Raw genomic sequence first — 24467 nt, 5'->3', positions numbered from 1 at the left:
AAATTCCAGCAGCCAATTCATGTGGAGGCTATTCATATTCGGCCAAAGAAGCATAATTTTTGAAGCTGTCCATTTCTCTTCTCCATAGCAGCAATTAAGCTCTTTTAAAACATTAACCGAATGTGAATTTTCTCCATTAAAGGGGCCAGCCGAATCATCTTTTTCTAGAAGGTTAATTTTCAGAATTTCATCACATGAATGTAACTAGGAAATTTCTAGGAAGTTTCCTCAAGAAACTTAAGGCATAAGGATCTGATTAGATAGGCTATTCGGCTGCCTTAGTCAAGCTATAAATAGGTCATGTAATTCACATTTTGAGGTTAATGAACAATTTGATAGCTTTGCTAAATTGTGAGGTTGTTTTCAACTCTCGTTATTCTCCAAAAACTTGTGAGACTTATCAAACATCTTTGTGGCGTCAAACTTGTTTTTGTTTCTTCCTGAACTTATCACTTTAATCCCAAAAGTGTGGCGTTCGATTCATACTAAGGTTCCTATCACCATTGATAGTGGGTCGAAGTTTCTTTCCATTTAACAAACCTTCCATCCATCCTTACCAACCTAAGCATTCTCCTAAGTTACGGGTTAACACATTCCTATTGTGTTAGTTCGGCTTTCGAATCCTTAGCCAAATTGCTTCCATTGTTTTCTAATTCATTTCCTAAACCAACAAAACCCTTTTGAGCCTAAATAAACCTCTTTCTTCTAGCCTATTTTGTAAAGCCTCAATTTACTCCTAATTCACGATCGGGCAATCTTTACGACTCAATTCGATCTCGAGGTGAGGGCGTATCACTAATCATCTCAAACATGCAAAGATTTTTAAGAATCATTCAATACGTACCTCATTCTAGCCATCTTCTAAGCCAAAAATCAAAGCAACCAAACTTTCTTCTCCCTCCCTTTAGGCTACGGCAATGGAGGACAAGGATCAACCAACTTTTGATTCAATTTTCTCTATGACCGAATGCACATACCTTAAATTTTTAGCTTGCTATCTTGCCGAAATCCTCAAAACATATTTCTTCTTTCTTCTTCCTCCCTCCTTAGAATTTTCGGCCAAAAAAATGTTAAAGGATGGACACTTTTTTTTTCTTTGTTTTCATCACTCTCCATCTCCTTATTTTATTACTAACCCTTTTATTTTATTATTTCTAACATAAAGCATTAACACAACATGTTTATGACATGTTTTACCCATCACATTTTGTCCACCCTCATTGTCATGGCCGGCCACTACTAATTAAGTGGGGAAATTGACATGCAAGTCCACCCTTTTGATTACATGCACTAATAGATCCTTATAGATTAACCTATCACATTTCAATAGTGTCACACATAAGTCCTATTAACTAAATTCACATGCAATTAACTAAATCGAAGCTTAAAACTTTCACACATTCATATTCACATATTTTAGACAATAATTATCATATTCAAATAATTTGGTGACTCGGTTTAGTGGTCCCGAAACTGCTTTCCGACTAGGGTCACTTTAGGGGTGTCACATGACATGTATAGGGACTTGGTCATTTTGTTATGTGCATGATATGATTTTAGCCAATGTAATGGCCTGTAATCGTCAAAGGCTTGTTTTGCTATTTGGCCATGTAAGTTGGCTTATAGTGGCAACATGATTGTAAGCCTAAGTATATTTATATATGTGTCAATGTCTATGGTGATATGATCATGGTATACTTGGTGAATGTGAAATATTTGGAAATGTGATTAATGGCATGATTGCGTAATGTTTGGAATGGTGACCTATTGATAAGATGAACAATTTGAGTATAATTTGGTAACTAGAAAGTAATTGAACAAAGTCTAATGAATGTGAAATTTGAATGTTTGATTTAGAGCCTAATAAATGTAGTGAATTTGTTAGATAAAGACATTGAGTTGGTATGTTTTAACCACTAATGTGCATGTTTTGGTTGCCCAAGTATGTAGTGTTTTGTGCCTTTGAATTGGGGTAAGTGTATGTGTGAATAAGGGTGGCAAAATAGCTTGGTAAATAGCCTTGTTTTTGTCCACACAGGTAGACACACGGGCATGTGTCTAGGCTGCGTGTGACACACGGTCAACCCCGTAGGCGTATGATCCGACCGTGTGTCCCTTGTACCTAAATTGATGCAAAACAGAATGCTCAGTATCGAGCACACAGGTGTGAGACACGGCCGTTTGTCTCAGCCATGTAAAGGACATGACCTCGGGACACGGGCGTGTGTTTTGGCCGTGTGACTTCAATTTATTCTTGGGTGACAAACAGAGAGTTACACGGGTTAGGGGCATGGGCATGTGTGACCACACGGCCTACCTACGAGGGCGTGTCCCAAGCCACACGAGCGTGTGGCCCTTAAAATATGAAAATATTTTTTCTAAGTGTTGTGAAATTTTCTAAAGATCTCGATTTAGTCCCGAACCATTTCCAATGCATGTTTTCGGCCTGTAGGCTCATTTTAGGGATGATATGAATGTATATGAAAAATTTTAAATTTGGATGGAAATTTATGTCTCGGTTTTGTATGATTGCTTGTGTATAAGTTCAGTAATGCCTTGTACCCTATTCTGGCGTTGGATACGAGTAAGGGGTGTTACACATATGCTTTATTGAACTTGATCTAGATTACTCGTCAGGGCTAAATCCAATCCATAACATATGCTTGAGAGATCTCATATCAGAATTACTCGTCCGAGCTAAATCCTTTTAGAAATAAGGTCAATAGAATTATTCGTCTGAGCTAAATCCATGCTGCAACTAAAGCAGGACCTCATTCATTTCGGCAATTACATTTATCCATCGATTTTCATTTACTCAAACAGGATTAACATTTTTAAGCATTTTCTGGTATGTAGTTATTTCATACATCTATAACATCCATATAATTCAAGTGATCACATTCCACATCCATTCCAAGCATAAAGGCAACATTTTTATCGTTTATCCTTCATCATCTATCGAGCATTATCATTTAATTTGAACATTTTTATTTATCGGGCTTGATCATATATGTAATCATTTCACATATATATATGAAATTTATATAATTTACATAATCACAATCAAAACAAGCATGTAAATAAATATAATTTAGTTACACGAACTTACCTCGATAAGTGTTCATGTACTAACATCTACTAATCCGACATTTTCCTTTTTTCCTCGTTCTAGCTCCAAATTTGGCCTATCCGGATCTATATGAGTAAATTTGACATCAATTTATCATATTCTATATTCAAGTGGACTCAATTTTTGTCCTAGGAAAAATTACCATTTTGCCCCTAACTTTTCCATAAATTCCCATTTCGTCCCTAGCCCAAAAAGTGAAACTTGAGCAAATTACTCCCTATTCCAAGCCTAACCGAAGCTCCATTACAAAATTTACAGCGCCTGTACTCATAAAAATTTAGAATTTTTCATCAAATTTTACAACTTTACATTTTAGTCCCTAAATCATGTTTTTATCAAAAATCACTTTGTAAAAGTTGTTTATCTATCAATAATCTTTCATTTCCTACCATAAATTTATAATTTTCAACATATACATCCATGACCCATTTTCCATACTTTGATAACTTTACAAATTGATCCCCCAAATAGATAGATTAAGCTATCCCGGTTTCAAAAATATCAAAATTACTAAAAACGGGCCAAGGAAACTTACCCAATTTGGCCATGAAAGTTTCTTCTCTCTCTCCTAGGGTTTCCATGTATTTTTTGGAAGAATATGAGAACAATAAGATGATATTTCTTTTTATCATCTTTTAATTAATTAAATTATTTCACTTTCCAATTTAGTCATTGCCCTTTTTTTGAATTTCCATGGATGAGTCACCAAAATATCTACATACTTTCTTTAATGGTGTAATTACCATACAAGGACCTCAAGTTTTGAATTCCATACCTATTTAATCCTTATAGCTACTAGAATTCAACTTTTGCATCTTATGTGATTTGGCTCTTCTCGTAATTAAGCACATAATCTATAAAATTTTCTTATAAAAATTTTTACATGACATTTTTATCATATTACAGGCCATATAACAAAATGAAAATAAATTTTATTTTCGACTTAGATTTGTGGTCCCGAGACCACTGTTCCAGTTTCACCGAAATTGGGTTGTTACAATCCTCCACTTAAGGATTTGCGTCCTCAAAAATCTTACTAGTAAAGAGATTCCAACATTACTTTCTCGTGTTTCCATCCGGTTCCCAAATAGCTTTCTCTATATCTTATCATTGTCAAAGAACTTTCACTAAAACTACCTTTATATTTTTCGTTTCTTTCACTTCACATGCCAGAATTTCAACCAGTCACTCACTATAAGTCATGCCAAGCTAAATTTAACATTTATCAAAGCAATAACAAATGACGGGGCTGATCGATACTGTCATAACACATATACACGTAAAACATTGTAAATTTTGTAGAACTCTTATACTAATACCAATCAATACGCAACAGGTCTAGCTCTTTTCAATGAGTTCATATGACCGAGTAAGCCGTAGACTTAGTTTTGCCTATAAAGCCAATCTGAAGAACTTTCTTTCATGGTAAATTTTTAGAACTACTTTGTCACCATCAGAAACTCTATTTCTATTCATTTTTAATCCACATCAGATTTCTAATGATCAAATACTGCTTTTTAAAATATCTTAGATCACTTTCATCTTTCTTCGGTTTCAAAGAATCAAACCTACTACATGTATCTTTTGTAATACCCCAAACTCAGCCCAGACGTTATGGCCGGATCTGACATGCCACATCAAAGCGTTCAAAACATTTCACGTTGTTGTTCTAGAAAAACTCACTTAGTGTTTTAAAAGATAATTTCATTACAGGTTAAAGTGAATGGAAGCAGTGCATCAGGTAGGAAACCGAAAAAAGAGGAGGTGAGTCCATCGGACTGCTTAAGTACCAGGCTCCCTTCGGATCCAATCCTAGACATGCACACCGCCATTGCCACACCTCAACGTCATGTATATTTTCAAGAAACCCATTTGATTAAGTCCTTTTTAGGAAAGAGTGATTAATTTTGGAAAATATTTTCATTGCAGAAGCTTTGCTTGTTGTCGTGTTATTTTGAAATTAATTACTGTTTTGAAATGCGCCCTAAAGTTATCCACTTTCAATAGTTAAATATACGTAATACCTATCGTAATAAAGCATATTAAAACCATTAGAAAATAAAATAATTAAGCGGCCTTATTACATTAAAGAAAAAACCCAAAACCTTAAACGTAAATAAAAAGAAAGTCCAGTTCACTAGAAGAAAATCAACTTGCAGAACGTGTGGCCACTCCGAATCCCTCACAGCTCCCAGCCCACTATGGTTGGGGATTACCTGCGTGGATGAAGATAAAGGGGTGAGTTTGGGGAAACTCAGTGTGTAAATTAACCCAACCATAGCCTACATTGTTCAAACTACAGAGAACCGAATAAGTTGGCCTTAGCCCAGAACAGAATTCAGAATAAAGCCCATAGGCCCATAACAGAACAGAACAAATATTACATGTCTATGCAAAACCCAACCCATATCCAACCATATGCACCCCCATACCAACCTTTCACCATGTGGGGAGACTACTCGACCCACCCAACCGCTACATGCTACAGAAATATGCAGCATGGCGACCAGAACAGATAATGTGACAGAGTCACCAGATACAGATAATCGCGGCAGAGCCACCAGAACAGATATATGTGGTAGAGCCACCAGATTAGATAATTGTGGCATAACCACCAGGACGCTTCCTCCATCATATAACCCATGTCCCCATGCAACAGATATACAATCATGGCATACATCATACAGAATTAAATCAACATGCTTTTCAGTCAAAAGTAACCCTAGGGGTATAATGGTAATTTTGCACCTAGGGGTATATCATTAATTTCCATACATCGGGGTATTTAAGTAATTTTACTATTCTTAAGGTTTTCATGCATAACATAGCCATTTATGTACGACCAGAAACACTTACTGCGTTTTCTTACCGAATTGGGCCCGTTAGCCCACTATCTCGATTTTGGCCCATTAAGCCCAAAAACATCGATATGCATAGAATCGTGCACTCTACAGTCTTATCCCTTTAATCTATTATATACATCAAACCATTAATCTCACGAGCATTCACACACTCGCATGTTCTCAAAATATCGGCTTTTCGGCATTTCTGCATTTCGGCTTTTGCCGATCTAGTCTATAAGAGGGTGTCAGTTACACACCTGTTTGCAATGATATGCTAATGAGATCCACACATGAACCACCTACAATTGGATTACTAACACGTTAATCTAACTATTGAAAATGAACTACGTATTAACCCCCTTCCACATTCGGCCAAAAGCACCCTAGGCACTAGCGATCCTACCTTTGCCGAAGTTAGCGATTATGTCTAGATCCAGTCGTTCCACTTGTCCAAGCCTTCGATCAGTAGCCTTTAGATCCCACTATTATCAAAATAAAACAGTTATAACATCTCTTAGAGCTACAAGTCCAAATCGACACATCATAAGCATGTCTCAGTCCTCTCAATACCATCTGCTACAGCTCGATCGGGATCGGAATTCATTACAATAAATAAACACATTTTCAATTGTCAGAAATCACCACACTATCAAATATTCACATAATGGCATGTATAGCTAGACCCAAACGTATTACGGTAGTCCTAGAATCGACTAAACCTGGCTCTGATACCAATAAAATTGTAACGCCCTGTACCCGAGACCGTTGCCGGAGTCGGACACGAGGGGTTCACAGACTAAATTCGCTTACTATCGCAGTCCATTTTAAAAATTTCCAGACAGCTGGCTAACTGCATCGCTGTCACCTTAAAAATCATATCTTGAGTTTCACAACTCGAAAATCAGTTTCGTGATTTTTCCCTGAAACTAGACTCATATTTCCATCTACGTATTGTTTTATAGAATTTTTGGTCAGGCCAATTAGTACAGTTTATTAGTTAAAGTCTCCCCTGTTACAGGGTGCGACTACACTGACCTTCATGCATTACAATTTGGATATCTCCCTGTACAGGGCTTCAATACTGATGCCGTTTGTTTCTATAGAAACTAGACTCAGAGAGGAATCTATACATATATGGCATGACTCCTAATTATCTCTGGTTAATTTATAATGAATTTCCAAATTCGGAACAGGGAATCCAGAAACTGTTCTGGCCCTGTTTCACGAAAACCTAATTATCTCTTAACATACCACTCATATGACCGTTTCGTTTCTTCCATATGAAAGTGAATTCATCAAGGTTCATTTAAATAATTTATTCACTATTTAATTCCATTCCTACTATTTTTAGTGATTTTCCAAATCTACATCACTGCTGCTGTCAGCATCTGCCTTTAAGGTAGACTTTACCTATTTCATAGTTTCCATGATTCAACTAGCCCTTTTAGCATAAATAGCACAAATTATGATAGTGATTAACCATTCCCATGGCCAATCCTTGTTAAGCATATCCACACCTCTCAATAACCATATCCATACCAAATGATTATAACATTATGCTCAAACATATATAAGCCATTTTCGCATGGCTATCCAAAATTATACAAAACCGAAGGGTACATGACCAACAACAAAAGGGTAGTCCTATACATGCCATTTTCAGAGTTCAACCAAAAGTGTAACAAAAGGGTTTTGATAGTGTGGGCGACTTCGACTTCAATAATCCCGAGTCCGATAGCTGACGAACCAAAATCTATAAAACAGAGATTCAAAGAACGGAGTAAGCATTTAATGCTTAGTAAGTTTTAAGCAAAACAAAGTGTTCTCAATCACTATCATTGGTCATTCATTTCAACTGTTCGATGAAGTTAATCTAGAGCTTCATCTCGATCTATAATATCATTAAACGCAACACTTGGCTGCCACATATATACTTTCGAATAATAATGACCTAGATGGTCAAATATTTCCAAAGCACATTCTTCATCGATTTTCAACTTTCAATAATCCTTTCCACTTGTTCATAATCACATCCATACTTTTAAGTATTTCAACATGACAAGTACTAAATTACCATAGGCACATAAAGAACCAACATATTCCTTATCACATATATGTAAGCTTTCAAATCATAATCCTTACCTTGTACTGGCACATCTAGCTCAACCCAACCCATACTCAGATCATAAGGCTTTTGGGCAGAATATGCACTAATGCATAAGAATATTTCATCGCATACTTTATTATACAAACATACCATTACCAATTAGATCATTCTCACATTTGGAGTTATAATATTAATCACATTTACCTACCTCTTTGATACTGATAATTCACCTCGAAATCACTCCACCGATGAGTAAGTAATACGTACCTGAACATCTTGAATACATAATACTTATTTGATGGTAACTTAATGCAGATACTCAATATCAAAGTCTTACTTGAATCCTAGCATTTAGCCCTCGGGTCTTTAAAGCTCGGATATAGTACGAGCACGAAGCCTACGGACATTAATCAGGATAATATTCTCGCATAAAGCCTGCGGGGTTTTAACCCGGATATAGTACTGACACAATTGCCCTTCGGGACTTATCACATTTATACACTTCCACATCCATCACATTGGCCATTCGGCCTTATCACATATATACACTTTCACATTCATCACATTGGCCATTCAGCCTTATCTCATATATTCATGTTCACATTCATCACATTGGCCATTCGGCCTTATCACACATACACATGTTCACATTCATCACATTGGCCATTCGGCCTTATCTCATATATGCATGTTCACATTCATCACATTGGCCATTCGGCCTTATCACACATACACATGTTCACATTCATCACATTGGCCATTCGGCCTTATCACATATATATACACTTTCACATTCATCACATTGGCCATTCGGCCTTATCACATATATACACTTTCACATTCATCACATCGGCCATTAGGCCTTATCACATATATATACACTTTCACATTCATCACATTGGCCATTAGGCCTTATCACATATATATACACTTTCACATTCATCACATCGGCCATTAGGCCTTATCACATATATACACTTTCACATTTATTCAAATATACTTCACATACCACATATACTATCATGTACAGACTTGGTCTTGGCCGAATCTACATCCATCACTTTCCAATGAATAATTCAATTTTACGCCATACTATCATTTCATATTCGAATACTCATAAGCTTACAATATCACGATTTAGAATTCAAGTATGGGTTTAATCAATAGCTTATGAGCAACTAAAACAAGTTTTATCCATGTTTACAACAAAATCACATATTCACTACGAGCTGTTTTCCTGAGCAATTGTCACTAAATTATTTATAACCGGAGCTAAAAAACTCCAAATCACTTTCCGTTAATTTTTCCTGAATATAGACTCATATATCTTCCATCCATAAAATTTCCAGAATTTTAGGTTTGGCCAATCAATACCAGATTTTTCTTAAAGTTTCCCCTGTTTCACTGTTTGACTAATCTGACCACTCTTCACTACGAATCAAATTTCTCATTTTACAGAATTCAAAATGTGTTGCATTTGATTTCATTTGAAACTAGACTCATTAAGGAGTCTAAGCATATAAATTTTATCTTATAAGCATTTTTTTACAATTTATAATGATTTTCTAAAAACAGAACAGGGGATTTCGGAGTCATTCTGACACCGTCTCACACAACTTTAAATATCTCTTTATAGGAAATTTCTTTGCTCACAAGGTCTCTTTTATAAGAAACTAGACTAATTAAGCCTTGATTACATATTTTATTCAGCCTATAATTCCACACCAACAATTTATAGTGATTTTCTAAAATCACGTTACTGCTGCTGTCCAAAGCAAATTATTACAATTTGCTCTTAAATTTCCAAGTCCAAACACATATGAACTTACCATTTGAGTTTAAGACATATCATGGCCACATCATATCTTATTAAATCAACTCATTATGTCCTATTATGGTTGAATTTACTCAACGTTTAATCACTTAAAACTTACCTCGGATGTTGTCGAACGATTTCGGCGGCTATTCGATCACTTTTTCCTTTCCTTTATCCAACTTTGGTCCTCTAAGCTCTTGAGCTTAATCTAGATACAAGTATGGCCAAACCTCCTCCTAATCCTCTTCCAAACCAAACATGAAGCAAGAACTCCTTCCTTCTTCCTTAGAATTTTCGGCCAAAAGAAATGAAAGAGGATGAACAAATTTTCTTTTTTTTCTTTTCTTCACTCACGGCAATGGGGGGGACAATCACACACATCCTTTCTTTTCTTTTTTTTGTTTCTCATCCTACTAACACTAATATTTTATTGCCCATGCCCTTTATTTTATTAATCCTTACATAATGCACTACCCCAACATGTTTGTGACATGTTTTTAGCCATAACATCTTGTCCACCCATGCTCTTTATTTTATTAATCCTTACATAATGCACTACCCCAACATGTTTATGACATGTTTTTAGCCATAACATCTTGTCCACCCATGCTCATGGCCGGCCACTACATATTAGGGGGGGAAAATTGACATGCAAGTCCTCCCTTTTGATTACATGCACTATTAGGTCCTTGTAGATTAGCCTATCACATTTCAAAAATGTCACCCATAAGTCATTTTGACTAAATTCACATGCAATTTACTAAATCGAAGCCTAAAACTTTCACACCTTCATAATCACATATTTTAGACAATAAATATCACATTCAAATAATTTGGTGACTCGGTTTAGCGGTCTTGAAACCGCTTTCCGACTAGGGTCACTTTAGGGGTGTCACAGGAGTGGTAGAAGGATTCGGCTATGGAAAGAAGAAGAGGAGAAAGTAGATGGAGAGAAAAAGAAAAGAAGAGAAGAGGAGGGAGGATGGTTAGAAAAACAGCACAGCTTACCCTTAATGCCGAACTTACACTTGGCATTTGACCTAGCCGAAACTTGCCCCCTAAGGAAAACCCTTGGCCGGCCAACTCTTGCTCCTCAAGAGTCCACCATTCGGCCAACACTGCTCTCTCTAATCAGCTCCTAAATCCTCTCCCTTATCCCCTCCTTACTCCATCTCCTGAGCAATTCAAACTCCTCCTGACAGTCTTTTACTTGAGTTCCAAAACAACCCCTTTCCAATCATAAAAATAATTCCCTTAATATGCTGTCATTGTGACTTGAACCTCAGCTCTCCCTAGCATCCACACGCCACTTTTATAGCCTTCCCAGTGGTGTCACATGCCACTTTGCCACCTGCTTCTTTTTGTTTTATTTTACCCAATTAATACTTAAAAGCCCAGTTAACCAAACCCCTTTTTCTTATGGAACTAAAATTAACTAAAGTTATCGAGTTCTAACTTAAGCTTGGGCCTTTTAGAGGCCCACTAACATAATTAAACCTACGCCAAACAGACAGAACACAGAAATTTTAAATTTACCAACACATACAGAATTCCCGAAAATTGGGGCGTTACAACTCTACCCTCCTTAAAGAAATTTTGTCCTCGAAATTTACCTGATCCCAACAGATGAGGGTACTGCTGTTGCATCGCCTCTTCTGGCTCCCAAGTAGCTTCCTCTCTGCCATGATTACGCCAAAGCACTTTCACTAATGGGACAGATTTCCTTCTTAGAACCTTAACATCTCGATCCAATATTTGCACAGGCTCCTCCTCAAAGGTCAAATCAGTTTGCACTTCAAAATCTGCAACCGGCATGACATGAGCTGGGTCAGAACAATAACGCCTTAACATGGAGACATGAAATACATCGTGAATACTGTCTAACTCTGGAGGCAATTCCAATTGATAAGCCACTGGGCCTACTCGTTTCAAAATTTGATAAGGCCCAATGAACCGCGGACTCAACTTGCCCTTCTTACCAAACCGTAATATCTTCTTCCAAGGAGAAACCTTTAAGAAGACCATATCACCTACTCAGTACTCAATCTCCTTTTGCTTCAAATCTGCATACGACTTTTGCCTATTAGATGCTTCTTTTAACTGATCCCTAATTATTCTGACCTTATCCTCAGTATCAGCTGCCAACTCTGGTCCAAGAACTTGTCGCTCTCCTAGTTCAGTCCAACAACTAGGGGTACGACACCTTCGTCCGTACAGTGCTTCATACGGTGCCATACGAATACTCGCCTGGTAATTGTTATTGTACGTAAATTCCGCCAACGGCAAGTACTCCTCCCAACTACCGCGAAAGTCAATTACGTATCCCCTCAACATGTCCTCCAGAATCTGAATAACCCTTTCCGACTGACCATCAGTTTGGGGATGGAAAGCTGTACTAAAGTTCAATCGCGTCCCCAACACCTCATACAAATTTTTCCAAAATCGAGATGTGAATTTGGGATCCCGGTTAGAGATAATCGAAACTGGGACTCCATGAAGTCGCACAATCTCCGCCACATACAACTTGGCTAACTTTTGAAGTGAAAAGTCAGTACGTACAGGTATGAAATGGGGTGATTTGGTCAACTTATCCACAATCACCCACACCGAGTCTTTCTTCGATGATGCCAAGGGCAGCCCACTCACAAAGTCCATGGTTACCCAAACTTCACTAGCTGCAATAGTCCAGCAGGTAATTGATGCTCAGCTTTCACTTGCTGGCATGTCAGACATTTCCCTACAAACTTCGTTACTTCTCGTTTAAGTCCAGGCCACCAGTACAATTCTCCTAAGTCGTGATACAACTTGTTCCCTCCAGGATGCATGGCACAAAGTCCCCCATGAGCTTCCTTCAATATGCTCTGCCTTAAATCAAAGTCCTTCGAAACACAAATTCTTCCTTGGAAGCACAGAACTCCTTCACCATTTACCCAAACTCAGAAGTTTCCCCTTTCTTAACTTGTCGAAAACGAGCGACCAAAGACTCATCGTTCAACTGCTTTTCCTTAATCTGATCCACCCAAGTTGGCCTCACTTGCAACTTAGCCAACAGACTTCCATCATCATACAGACTCAGACGAGCAAACATTGCTCTTAGATCAGATACAGTTCTACGACTTAGAGCGTTGGCTACTATATTAGCCTTGCCTGGGTGATACTCGATCGAACAGTCATAATCCTTAAGCAACTCAATCCATCTCCTTTGCCTAAGGTTCAGCTCCTTTTGAGTCAACAAATACTTAAGACTCTTGTGGTTTGTGTATATAATACACCTCTCCCCGTACAAGTAATTTCTCCAAATCTTAAGTGCAAATATCACTGCCGCCAACTCCAAATCATGAGTAGGATAGTTCCCCTCATGAGGCTTAAGCTGTCGTGATGCATAAGCAACCACCTTACCCTCTTGCATTAACAGCAGCCCAAACCTACATGTGATGCGTCACTGTACACAGTAAAATCCTTCCCAGACTCTGGCTGAATAAACACAGGTGCTTCCGTCAGAACTTTCTTCAACTTCTCAAAAGCTTCCTGCTGCTTCTCAGTCCATACAAACGGTACTCCTTTCCTTATGAGTTTTTTCAGAGGTGCTGCCATCACAGAAAAACCTTCCACAAACCTTCTGTAGTATCTTGCCAATCCTAGGAAACTCCGTATTTTTGACACTGACCTAGGTGGCTTCCAATCCAAAATTGCTTCAATTTTCCGAGGGTCCACCTTAATCCCCTCAGTAGAGACCACATGTCCGAGGAAAGTTACCTCCCTCAACCAAAATTCACACTTGTTGAACTTTGCATAAAGTTCTTTCTCTCTTAACACTTGCAGCACTATACGGAGATGCTCATCATGCTTCGCTTCCGTTTCAAAATATACTAGGATATCATCAATAAAGACGACTACGAACTGATCCAAAAATGGTTGGAACACACGATTCATCAGATCCATAAACGCTGCAGGAGCGTTCGTCAGTCCAAATGGCATAACCAGAAACTCGTAATGACCATACCGCGTCCTGAATGCCGTCTTATGGATATCTGCCTCCTTGACCCTTAACTGATGATATCAAGATCGAAGGTTGATCTTGGAGAATATAGAAGCTCCTCTAAGCTGGTCGAACAGATCGTCAATCCTTGGCAGTGGATACTTATTCTTAATCGTCAACTTGTTCAATGGCGATAATCAATGCACATCTGCATCGTACCAACCTTCTTTTTCACGAATAGCACTGGTGCTCCCCATGGAGACACACTTGGCCTAATGAAACCCCTATCCAACAACTCCTGAATTTGTGCCTTTAACTCCACTAACTCCTTCGGTGCCATCCTATACGGTGCGATGGACACGGGTGCCGTTCCAGGCAACAAGTTGATTCCAAACTCAACTTCTCGGTTTAGAGGCAATCCTGGTAGCTCCTCTGGAAAAACATCTTGGAACTCCTTTACGGTCCTAACCTTATCCACTGTCAAACCCTCCTCTTCTAACTGACTTACAAATGCCAAGTAGGCCTCACAACCTTACCGAATCCACTTTTCGGCTCGTAATACCGACACAACATTGGACAAATAATCCCTTCGCTCACCTATCACCATAACCTCCTCATCCTCTGTGGTCCTTAATACCATTTGTTTAGTAGCACAGTCCAAAGTCGCCTTATGCTTAACAAGCCAGTCCATTCCCAGAATGAGGTCAAATTCTCCGAACAGTAACTCCATCAGATCTCCAGGGAAAGTCCTACCTTGAGTTTCTAAGGGTATATCCCTATACAGTTTGTCTACCCTAACCGAGTGACCCCAAGGACTTAGCACAGATACCCCACTCACAATCTTCTCAGAGTGCACACCCAACGACCCAGATATGGAACATGCAACATAGGAATGAGTAGATCCAATATCCACCAAAGCAGTATATGGCATGCTAGAAACCAAAAACGTACCAGTTATGACGTCCGGTGCGTCGCCCTCCTCTTGACGACGAGCTGTATACACCAACGCTGGCTGTCGAGGTTTAGCATTTTCGGCACCCCTACCAGGTGCCCCTCGACCTCGACCATTTCCATTTCCACCCCTACCTTGTCCACGTCCTCTCAGTGGTTGTGGTCCACCTCTCATGGGTTGAGCAACCCTCTGCACAGCAACTTGAGCTTGATCAGCTCTCTAAGGACAGTCCTTAACTCTATGCCCCATAGATCCGCATCGGAAACAAGCACCGAAACGTTTCCTACACTGGCCCAAATATACCTTACCACAGTCTCCACAGATTGGTGGTCTAACCACATTCATCGGCACTGCTCGAACTGGTTCCTCCACTCTTGCTCTCTTAACATTCCTATTAGCACCACTCGAGGGTCCTGAATCCCTCCAAAAATGGTTCCGATCCTTCTCCCGATTTTGCTTTTCAGCCCACTTTACCTCCTCAGCTATCTTTGCCTTCTCCACCAAGACCGTAAAGTCCCACTCCCTCTGCAGAGCAATCAACACCCTAAGGTCATCTCTAAGACCATCTTCGAAGCGCACACTTCACTCATATTCCGTAGCATAGCATACCGGCTCAGCCTCAGAAACTCAGCCTCGTACTCAGTAACTGTTTTACCTCCTTGCTCCAGATTCAAGAATTCCTTTCTGCGGGTGTCCACATAACTCGCCCCAACATACTTCCCTTTAAAAGCAGTCTTAAACAGTTCCCAAGTTACCCTATCAGCTGGGGTCCCTTCTCTCACAGTGAGCCACCACTGATAGGCCTCGTCCCGCAGCAACGATACGGCTCCCTTCAACTTCTACTCCACCGAGCAGTCCAAGTCGTCCCTAATCCGTTCTGTGGCCTCCAACCAATATTCTGCCACATTCGGGGCTACACCAGACACGCCCTTAAATATCTCCGCTCGGTTAGCCCGAAGTCGTTTAGAAATAGATATTCGAATTCCGTTGCCTGTACTTGCCCTGGCAACCCTTTCTAGAACACGAAGCATTGCCTGTGGCAGGGCATCATCCCCGGCACTGCAGTCATGAGACTCCACCTCTGTTGCCGGTGGTACCGATGCATCCGCTACCGGCATATATCCCGAAGACGAAGATATTGCTCGAGCACTTTCTCGGCCCCGTCCACGACTTCCTCCATGAGCAGCTCTTGTACTCATATCGTATTATCTGATTACGAAATTTTATGCATTAATTCAATATTCCAGTGTTTATTACAGATGTTTTATGAATCAGACAGTAATTCAAAGTTTGTTTTCGCAGAATCGAAGTCTACAGTTTCAGTCTCTTATCAAATTTTCCTATGGTTTCAGTATTATCCTATCTAGAATATTCTAGAAGGGTTTCAGTATAGACAGATAGTTCAGGAAAATATTCAGAGAAGTTCAGAGTAATACTTACAGGCTTAGACCTAAGATTCAGAATGCCACTTTCCAAAGATCCAAATTTTGAAAACTGAGTTTCATAACCTTACAAAAATTTTATTTTCGAAAAACCCTTTTTTATAAACCCATTCCACAGCCGAGTTGTTATAACTTGGCTCTGATACCATTAAATGTAACACCCTAAACCCAACCCAAAATTTATGGCCGGATTCGACATGCCACATCGAAGTGTTCAAAACATTTCATGTTGTTGTTCTAGAAAAACTCACTTAGTGTTTTAAAAGATAATTTCATTACAGGTTAAAGTGAATGGAAGCTGTGCACCAGGTAGGAAACCGGAAAAAGAGGAGGTGAGTCCATCGGACTGCTTAAGTACCAGGCTCCCTTCGGATCCAATCCTAGACATGCACACCGCCATTGCCACACCTCAACGTCACGTATATTTTCAGGAAACCCATTTGATTAAGTCCTTTTTAGGAAAGAGTGATTAATTTTGGGAAATATTTTCATTGCAGAAGCTTTGCTTATTGTCATGTTATTTTGAAATTAATTACTATTTTGAAATCGCGCCCTAAAGCTATCCACTTTCAACCGTTAAATATAAGTAATACCTATCTTAATAAAGCATATTAAAACCATCAGAAAATAAAATAATTAAGCGGCCTTATTACATTAAAGAAAAAACCCAAAACCTTAAAAGTAAATAAAAAGAAAGTCCAGTTCACTAGAAGAAAATCAACTTGCAGAACGTGTGGCCACTCCGAATCCCTCACAGCTCCAAACCTACTATGGTTGGGGATTACCTGCATGGATGAAGATAAAGGGGTGAGTTTGGGGAAACTCAGTGTGTAAATTAACCTAACCATAGCCTACATCGGTTTAAACCACAGAGAACCGAATAAGTTGGCCTTAGCCCAGAAAAGAATTCAGAATAAAGCCCATAGGCCTATAACAGAATAGAACAGATATTACATGTCTATGCAAAACCCAACCTATATCCAACCACATGCACCCCCATACCAACCTTTCACCATGTGAGGAGACTACTCGACCCACCCAACCGCTACACACTACAGAAATATGCAGCATGGCTGCCAGAACAGATAATGTGACAGAGTCACCAGATATAGATAATCGTGGCAGAGCCACCAGAACAGATATATGTGGCAAAGCCACCAGATCAGATAATTGTGGCATAACCACCAGGACGCTTCCTCCATCATATAACCCATGTCCCCATGCAACATATATACAATCATGGCATACATCATATAGAATTAAATCATCATGCTTTTCAATCAAAAGTAACCCTAGGGGTATAATGTTAATTTTGCACCTAAGTGTATATCATTAATTTCCATACATCAGGGTATTGAATTAATTTCACTATTCTTAAGGTTTTCATGCATAACATAGCCATTTACATACGACCAAAAACACTTACCGCGTTTTCTTACCGAATTGGGCCCGTTAGCCCATATCCCAATTTTGGCCCATTAAGCCCAAAAACATCAATATGCATAGAATCATGCACTCTACAGTCTTATCCCTTTAATCTACCATATACATCAAACCATTAATCTCACGAGCATTCGCACACTCGCATGTTCTCAAAATACCAGCTTTTCGGTATTTCAGCTTTTCGACTTTTGTCGATCTAGTCTATAAGAGGGTGTCAGTTACACACCTGTTTGCATGATATGCTGATGAGATCCACACATGAACCACCTACAATTGGATTACTAACACGTTAATCTAACTATCGAAAATGAACTACGTATTAACCCCCTTACCAAATTCGGCCAAAAGCACTCTAGGCACTAGCGATCCTACCTTTGCAGAAGTTAGCAATTATGTCTATATCTAGTCGTTCCACTTGTCCAAGCCTTCAATCATTAGCCTTTAGATCCCACTATTATCAAAATAAAATAGTTATAACATCCCTTAGAGCTACAAGCCCAAATCGATAGCCTCCCTAACCTTTAGGGGTTTCGGCATTTCTAAAACCCGAAATAAAGATTAAGTTCAAAAACTTACCATCGGTTCCTTCAGTCAATGATTCCAATTAACTCGTACTCGATTCTGATGTAGATCTAACTCCTCAAATGATAATAAAATTCGAGCCTTTAGTGATCTTAAAATTCGGCTATGACCCTATGGCTATGCGTTTTCGGCTTTTTGTGACAGTGAAGAAAAGATGAGGGTTTTGTAGTGGCTTTGTCGATAGAAACTTGGGGTTCAAAGGACTAGAGAATCAGTCAAGAAGATGAGGGGAAACAGGAGGGTTTTGACTTGAAGAAAATGGCACTAAGAAATCAGGCTTTCGGGATTTTGGCTTTTTGAGGCAATCGACTATAGGCTTAAAACAATAGTAAGAAAGTGGTGTAGCATGGAGTGGTAGAAGGATTCAGCTATGGAGAGAAGAAAAGGAGAAAGTAGATGGAGAGAAAAAGAAAAGAAGAGAAGAGGAGGGAGGATGGTCAGAAAAATGGCACAGCTTACCCCTAATACCGAACTTACACTTGGCATTTGACCTAGCCGAAACTTGCCCCCTAAGGAAAACCCTTGGCCAGCCAACTCTTGCTCTTCAAGAGTCCACCATTTGGCCAACACTACTCTTCCTAATCAGCTCCAAAATCCTCTCCCTTATCCCCTCCTTACTCCATCTCCTGGGCAATTCAAACTCCTCATGACAGTCTTTTACTTGAGTTCCAAAACTACCCCTTTCCAATCATAAAAATAATTCCCTTAATATGCTGTCATTGTGACTTGAACCTCAGCTCTCCCCAGCATCCACATGCCACTTTTATAGCCTTCCCAGTGGTGTCACATGCCACTTTGCCACCTGCTTCTTTTTGTTTTATTTTACCCAATTAATACTTAAAAACCCAATTAACCAGAACACCTTTTTCTTATGGAATTAAAATTAACTAAAGTTACCGAGTTCTAACTTAAGCTTAGGCCTTCTAGAGGCCCACTAACATAATTAAACCTACGCCAAACAGACAGAACACAGAAATTTTAAATTTACCAACATACACAGAATTCTCGAAAATTGGGGCGTTACATCTTTTCTCACTGAACTCTGTCCAAAACACTGGAGTTTTACATATGTGATCATAATAAGCCTCGTACAATATAATTTTGTACTTGATTGTTAACCGTTATAATAAGCAAATTCAACCCAAGACAAGTACTTTTCTCAGTTACCTTCGAATTCAAGTACACAACATCGAAGCACATCTTCCAAATTCTAAATCATATGTTCAAATTGATCATCAATTTGAGAATGAAATAATGTACTAAAATGTAACCGTATATCCTGAGTTTCTTGTAACTTGTTTCAGAATCGGAACATAAACTGTAGATCTCTATAGAAAATAACAGAAACTGGCTCATCATATAATCTGTCAATCTCAAAAAAAGATAATTCAAGCAATCTATAAAGCAAGAAATCCATTCATGTCAGAATAAAATGTGCAGGCTTTATCAAACAATCAATAATTACTCAAATAGTATCTTTCTTTTTCATAGAAAGGGATAATCCCGATATAAAGTTCATAGTAACTTTGTCTCATTTCCATTTCAGTATCTTCACTGGCTATAATCATCCTAAAAGTTTCATCTATATCTTGTTGATACATCCATCATTTAAATACAGATTCAGAAATACCACATTTCATTTCAAGCTACTAATATATCTTTTTCAAATCATTATTCATTTTATCATTCCTCAGATAAACAGACATAGTACCACTATGATCATTCATGTAAAATTTTCTGTAAAAGTTCCAAATTCTTTAGTACATAGGCTCTGTCTCTGAATAACAGACATTTATCAGATCTATTCTACAATTCTGAATCAAAAATTATTTCACACTATATTCCTTTAACTTACAACTCATTATTACTTTTCTGAGTTTTACTGATCTGCCGTAAAATCATCGATTTAGCTCTATACTCAACTAAAATTGAGCTATCATCAGACAATCATAATCAATATCCACGGCTTGCAAATTAACAGAGATTTTCTAGTCAGAATATCTATAGCCACATTCGCTCTTCCTGAGTGATATTCGATTATCAAATCATAATATTTCAACATTTCAAACCATATACGCTATCTTAGATTCAAATCTTTTAGCAACATCAGATACTTCAAACTTTTATAATCAGTGAATATATGAAATTTTTCACCGAACAAGTAATGTTATCAAATTTCAATATGAAAACAATAGCCATCAATTCTAGATCATGTATCGAGTAATTCTTTTCATGTGAATTTTTAACTGTTTGAAAGTACAGGTTATTACCTTGCCTTACTGCATCAAAACATAATCTAATCTCATTCAATAATACATCTCTATAATAACAAACTCCTTACCTCATTCATGCTGAGCCAAAATTAATACTTTGGTCAATAGAGCTTCAACTGGTCAAAACTTTACTAATATTTATTGGTCCATTCAAATCTTACCTCTTTTCTGTAATAACTGGGTCATCAATGTAGCTATTTCAATTATTAACATTGAAGTTTTGAGTATTTCCAAAGCCACAACCATCAGATAGATTTTAAACCATTATGCAATAATATGATTAACATTTCAGCTGTATAGATAAAGCAACACTTCAACATCAATAGTGCACCAAAACTTAGGGAAACCGAAAGTGGCCCCAATAATAACCAATGCAGTAACACAGTTTCTATAATCTGTGATCTTTATCACCATATGTAACAGCTCGATTTAGACCCTATTCGTAAAGGTGGTTTCGGGACCACGAATCTGAGTCAGAAAAATATTTTAAAATTATTTTCTGTGTTTATTATGTGTGAATTTGTATGTGTGAAATTTTCGTGATTTAATTTTGTCGTTTGAGTGCCCGATTAAATAAAAGGGCTTAATCGTGTAAAATAAAAATTTGATAGTTTAATGTGTAAGGGTTGTGTAACACCTCAAATTTGGGCTTAGAAGTATGGGGCCTTGAGTATGGGTCTGTAAGGAGGTTGTATATAAGTATTTAATTGTGCAAGGAAATGACACAATTAAATGTCTGCTCAAGTGGTTAAGGGTCCTGAGAAGAGTTGGAGAAATCTTGGGTTCAAACCTAGCTTTAGCAAAAATTTTGATTTTTAGTGAATAAAATCCTGGCTGCTTGGATGAAGGCCTTTTAAATTATTGTGGTAAATAAATGACACAAGGAAGTATGTATTCTAGTGGTTGTGGCATCATTAAGGTTGCAAGGGAGCCAGAGTTCAAGTTTTGGCTCTTGCAATATATTTTGGTTTTTCTTTTAAAGGAACCTGGATTTTGGCCTATAAACCTTATAATTAATTGAGGCTAAAATGGTCACACAAAGAGCCTTGTGGTGTAGTGGCAAGGTAGCGTGTTGTGTAACTGTGAAGTCTAAGGTTCAAGTCTTGGGATGCGCAATGGGGTATTTATTTTGTTGTTTGAACTGTGTAGGAGATGGAGTTGGACTGGAACTCTGTGGTTGAAGTGGTCATACAAAAATAAGGAATTTTTCTAACGGTTGAAAGTAATCCCACATCGGGAAGCTAACTGAGCATTTGTGAGAAGCTGGCTTTAAATAGAACGAACCAGATAGTTGGTGAGAGAAAAAGTGATTAAGACTCAATGTAGGATGTGCCAAGGTTAGTGATCGTGGACTTCGGTGCATTCTCATAAACAGGTGTGTATTCACGCCCTTCTTTTTTGGAAGTCGACAAAAGTCGAAACCTCGGTATTCGGGTCCTCACAATCGTGCTAACGCACGTGGGGCGAACCGAGCCTAAAAATTATGGGCGATAGACTGTAGATGCCGCCACGAGCGTTCTCGTGTGCTGGGGCTGTTCTGAGCCCTGAAGGGCCAAATGGGCCTAATGGGCCCCAAATAGTTGGGCCTATCATGTCGTGTGCATGGTATGGGCCGTTAAGGGCTTCGTTGGGCCGAAATGGGCCATGTAGGCCCAATAGACTCGTGGGCCCCACACAGATTAAATCCGCAGTAAGTGATAAATATTGGACTGGGCTATGTAGGTCACATAGCCGTATCTAAATTTGGGCTAAATAGGCTACACGAGGGTGTGGGCCCACTTGGGTCGAGTAATGGGCCTTAGGCCCATTTACACTATTATGATCATTTAGGTTATCTGTGTCGCTAAGGCGACTGTAGACCTTCAGAGAGGTCGTTATCTGAGCTAAGACCCCAATATTGATAAAATTACTAAAATACCCTTGTAGTGTAAAATGACCGTAATGCCTTTGTAGGGTAAAATGACCGTAATACCCCTGTATGGTAGAATGATGATTATGCCTTTATGTTCCGTATTACTAATGTGCCTATGATTTACATATATGATTGTGCTGAGTATAACTTTGCATGTACGTAATATTTATGACATGACATATTACATGGGGTTGGGTTATTATGGACGGAGGAAGTGTACGACCTGTAGCTGTTCTGTATAAGGCTTTACCATTTCTGTGATACTTATGGCTTATAGCCATTCTGTTAACTGGCAGCGTTGCTGGGATATTTACAACATTGAGCCATCCTGGCTACGATGTTGAGCCGTCCTGTTAACTTAGTGCCGCAACCGGTGCTAAGCTTGGTGTGTTGGCTGGGTGGGTCAATTTTATCCCCACATGGTGTGTTGGTTGGATTGGGCTAGAAATCTGTCTGCATATCTGCATCTAATACTGATTCTGTACTAGGCTTAGGCCCAACTGTTACTGATTTTGAGAATGGGCTAGGCCCAATTAATTCTGATAAGGGCTGAAATCCAAGTGAAATTGTACTGGGCTTAGGTCCACACACATTATTCTGTTATTGTAATGGGCTCTGGCCCAGGTAGATTCTGAATCCTGTCTGTTTATGAACTGTTTTAGTTTAGGAGGGGATTACACACTAAGTTTTCATAAACTCACCCTGTTTATTAACTGTGCAGGTAATCCCCAGCATTAGGAATATCAGAGCTGCGAGGGACTCAGAGGTGGCCACACAACTGCTATTTTTTCTTTTAAGTTCTCTATTTACAAGTACTTATATTTGATCTGGGTTATAACAAGGCCTCTTTTAATTTCTGGTTCTAAATTTGGAATTTTATATATTGTTTTATAACTGCTGGAGTAGAACACCGTTTTCTTTTCCAAAATAATAACTATTTTTCAAAATATCACGTTTCTGCAAAACTTTAAACTAAGCTTCCGTAGCAAATAAAGTTTTAAAGGTAATAATGTTTTACAAGAGAATGAATTTTAATAAACCAATGGAAACTGAGGTTTTCATAAAGTTTTAAAATGGCCAGAGGTTCTAAATAGCAAGAAAGGTTTTCAGTGAGAACATGGTTTTCGAAAAATACTTCAATGTGACACGCTAGATTTCGGCCATAGCGTCTAGGCTGGGTTTGGGGTGTTACAGGTTGAATTGTTGTTGTCTTTAAAAATGGAGGCATTTATAATGCAATATTACCATGTTAGTTTAAGGTGGACGATTATAGCCATTAAATATAATGGTTTTATATTTTTTATAAAGGTTATTTATGTAATATGTGAAATAATATATGTATAATAAAACATTAAAATTAAAAAGCCATGTTAATGTTCATAATTTTGACCAAAAAATAGAAAAAAATAAAAGAAAGAAACAAAGCTTAAGGTTCGGCCATTGTTGGAGCTTAATCAAGGTATGTAACTAGCTTGGTTTTTTGATAATTTTTACGTTTTTGAGATCGTTACTATGTTATCTATCAAGCCCATGTTTAAATTTTTGAATTTGATGATTGAAAGCTTGTGATTTTTGTTGTTTGGTGATGGAAAATAAAAGATATATGATAGATTAACATGTTTTGTATTTAAATTTTTGATGATTTTGAGTAATTAGGGCTAATTTGTAAAAATGATAAATTGAGGGACAAAAATGTAAAATAAATGAAATATGTGGACTTGTATGAGGAAGATGAATATTTGGCCTAAGCATGGTATATTTAAAATTTTCATATTTTGTTTTTTGTGCAATAGGGACTAAATTGTAAAAAGTGTAAAATGTCAGGGGTAAAATGGTAATTTTCCCATTTATGTGTTTTTGGACTAAATTGAGTGAAAATATGTTTGAATGAGTTTAATTTGAATATGTTTAGATCAAGAACCAAAGAAACTAGGCTTGGATCGGGGGAAAACCAAAGTTGTCGAATAATCGTTATGTTCCAATTATCG

Source organism: Gossypium hirsutum, chromosome A07 (genome assembly GCF_007990345.1).
Source record: "Gossypium hirsutum isolate 1008001.06 chromosome A07, Gossypium_hirsutum_v2.1, whole genome shotgun sequence".
Classification (NCBI taxonomy): Eukaryota; Viridiplantae; Streptophyta; class Magnoliopsida; order Malvales; family Malvaceae; genus Gossypium; species Gossypium hirsutum.
Note: the sequence above shows the minus strand (reverse complement) of the source record.